Consider the following 3,355-nt stretch of genomic DNA (forward strand, 5'->3'; position numbering starts at 1 on the left):
GGAGCAGAGGTGTCTTCCCCCTATGCCTGGGGGCAGTCGTGGCAGAGGCAGTGGGGTGGGATGTGTTTTGGGGAGCTCCATGGTGGGGGCATGCTGGTGCTGGGGGCCGCAGCTCCAGCTGCATGACACTGGGTGGGAGGAGGGGCCAGGCTGAGGATGGGTCCACCTCCACCTCAGCAATGTTCGTGCCCCGTGGCGCACCCTGGACGTGCCGAGGATGCTGGGCTGGCCCGCCCGCAGCCCCCTGGCAGGAGCAGAGGCAATCTGCCCTCACCTGGGGCTGGAGGCCTGTGAGACTTGAGGACAGTGCAGCGTGCCACCTTGAGTCACACTTGCACCAACAGCCCAATCTTCTTTTGCTAGGTCAGCTGGGAGAGGAGAGGACAATGGGCTCGCTTCTTGTAGGAAATCCTTAGCTCTCTGGTTTCTCTCCAGTGCAAAGGAAAGAATTTGCTTTTATGGATTCATAGAGTCAGAGATGTAGGGGCAGAAGGGACCTAAGTAGACCATCAAGTCCAACCCCCTGCCCGGGGCAGGAGAGAGTACTGGGCTTTAATGACCCCAGCCAGGTGATTGTCGAGCCTCTTCTTAAAGCCCCCCAGGTAGGAGCCAGCACCGCTTCCCTTGGAAGTTGGTTCCAGTTCCTAGCCGCCATGACAGTGAAATAGTGTCTTCTAATGTCCAACCTGAACCCGCTCTCAAACAACTTGTGGCCGTAATGCCTTTTTACTCTGGAAGGTGCTCGGGGCCACAGGGTCTCTCCATTCCCCACCGGTAAGTTTATAGACAGCTACCTGACCCCCCTCAGCCTTCTCTTGCGGAGGCTGAGCAGGGCCCAGGCCCAGGGGCCCCTGCCATCAGAGGTCTACAGGGTCTGTGTACGCCGGGTGGCACGGAGCCCTAGCAGAGACCGGAGTCTGGGTGGTGGCAGCGGTTAGCCCAGGCGTGCGGGTGTACTCCAGGACCGTGGTTGGTCGGCTGTAGGCACCCCAGGGGGACACTCCAAGCGGGGCTTTTGCTCCGGTGCAGCGCAGTGGGTGGGTCGGCACAGGAGCGCCCCCTACTGGCCCACCACAGCCTCCAGTTTTCTTTTTGGCCGTGTGTCACAGGCCGGCTAGGCGCTGTGGGTGTATCAGCCGTTAGGCTGCTGGGTTAAGGATCAAGGAGCTGAGCTGGGAGTGAAACAAAGCCAAATTTACTTATAGCTTAGCATGCATCAGTTAACAGAAAGGTTAATGTGACAAACAGATAGGACAGTAATAATGAGCTAATAGTGAATGATAACAACAGATACACAGAGAGTTCCCACATGGGGATGCCAACTTATTGGCAGCCCCTCTATGCCAGGTGCACGCCAAGTTGTTCCAGCGAAGTCAGGCATCTCCGATCAATGCTGTCCAAGGGGTCGCCGAGAAGGTCCCTTGGTCAGGATCTGGTCCTCACTCTCACTGGCAGTCCGGGGCCCAGGCTCGGGGCAGTGATGGTCCTCCTGTCCCGTCCTTCTAACTGGTCACTTGACATGTGTGTTCCTTTATGCCTTATTTGATGCTAATCTGTCGGTTTTAGAGCCACTCCCAATCTTGTCCTATAGCTTTACCTCAGGGGATCAAAAGGTGTTAGAAATGATCACGAAAGGTTACCGCCCGAACTCGGGTTCACCCAAGAAGCAGATTACACCACATTACTTTGAGTTTTGAAATTAGCATTATCTGCCCAAGCTCAGCCCCTTGGTTTTTTATTCCTTGGATTCCTAGGAATGTGCTAATTATATTAGGTGGTCGGCTCTTACTATGGCTGACCTTTAACCAACCTGTTAGATCAGCTAATCTTGTAGTTTGCTTATTTTGAGGGCCCATGAAAGTGCAAACAGTTAGATTCAACACTTTGGTTAAATTGTGACAGACAAATTCCACTTGCAGGTTGCAAACTTGCAAACTTTGCATTAGCTAATCTGAACTGCTAAACAATTGCCTAGAAGTCTCCAAGAGCATGTATTTATTGCTCATGATAGTAACTGCTCTGGTTCTGGCCACCACACCAGGGCCCCTACAAGTCTGAAGTTTTCCCCTTTTTAGATGATATACCTCTGATGGTCGAGCATGTGTTTAGCATGTGAGAGGTCAAGGGATCGTCTTCCTTCTATACCTTAGCTGGGAGAACAGAGGCCTGTAGGTTTGCTTTCTATGAAAATCCTTATGTCACTTGTTCGATTCCAGCTTGAAGGAAACTTTTTGGTCTCAGCTCGTCTGTAGCTGGCAGCGCAGCAAGCCCGTGACCCTCTGCCCTGCGGCTTTCAGGCTGCAGCCCTCGGCACCTGTCACAAAGCGGGGAGGCAGGCGTGCTGGTGCAATGCTCTTTGTGCAGGTTTCTGGCCTCCCTGCGCCCTTGCTGCCATGGCGTGATCTCTCAGCGGGGGCCCGGAGCAGAGGTGGCTTCCCCCTATGCCTGGGGGCAGTCGTGGCAGAGGCAGTGGGGTGGGATGTGTCCCAGGGAGCTCCCTGGTGGGGACATCCTGGTGGCAGGGGTCCTCAACTCCAGCTGCATGACACCCGCTGGGTTGTGGGGCCGGGCTGAGGCCAGGTCCACCTTCACCTCAGCAGTGCTCGTGCCCCCTGGCTCTCCCCGAACGTGCCGCGGAGGCTGGCCGGGCCCGCCCGCAGCCCCATAGAAGGTGCAGAGGGAACCTGTCCACACCTGGTGTGGGTCCCTAATCTTCTGTTTGCCCGGGGCACTAATAAATCTTAATCCCTGCTTGCAAGTAGGGGAATTAGCTCAGATGGTAGAGCGCTCGCTTAGCATGCGAGAGGTAGTGGGATCGATGCCCGCATTCTCCAGCTCTGCTTCCCTTTTGTCCAGACCGACCTGTGCTGTGGCTGCGACGGGGGCTGGGTGAAAGGCAGGCTGCTGTGTGCCTGGCAGGGGGATTGGCGGCACGGGGGATGTGGTTCCCCCAGGGGTAAAAAGCAACAGGAAGCACGGGGCGCGTGGGAGCTCTGGGTCTGGAGAAAGGGTGAAGCGAGCCCTGAAGGGCTCCACACGTGTGCAGCAGGCGTGCCTTTCCGAGCCTGGGTTGAGTCCCAGGCTTGAAATCTTGCTGTTGTGATTGGTGGAGCTCATCCCCCAATCAGGAGGCCCATTTCCTGGGGGCGGGGAGAGGAGTTCCCGCCAAGGCTGGACCTGGTTGAAGACTGCAGCACTCCTGTCGGGGCGGAGCCGTGGGGCGGATAGAAGGAGCTGGTGCCCAGCGCCAGGGGAACACCTGCGGGAGAGAGAAGGGAGAAGAGCGGGCTGAGGGGAGCTGAGGACGAAGCACAGCCCAGAAGCGCCCCTGAAGACCCCCATCAGCGGGCAGCGG

At 56.8% G+C, this 3,355-nt stretch overlaps 1 non-coding gene across 1 annotated transcript; it reads left to right on the forward strand.

Annotated features, from left to right (window-relative positions):
- Positions 1 to 2,761: 2,761 nt before the first annotated feature.
- TRNAA-AGC lies at positions 2,762 to 2,834 on the forward strand. The gene has a single exon. It is a non-coding gene; the product is annotated as a tRNA-Ala (tRNA).
- Positions 2,835 to 3,355: the final 521 nt, after the last annotated feature.

The sequence above is a fragment of the Alligator sinensis genome, unplaced genomic scaffold (genome assembly GCF_000455745.1).
Source record: "Alligator sinensis unplaced genomic scaffold, ASM45574v1 scaffold446_1, whole genome shotgun sequence".
Lineage (NCBI taxonomy): Eukaryota > Metazoa > Chordata > Crocodylia > Alligatoridae > Alligator > Alligator sinensis.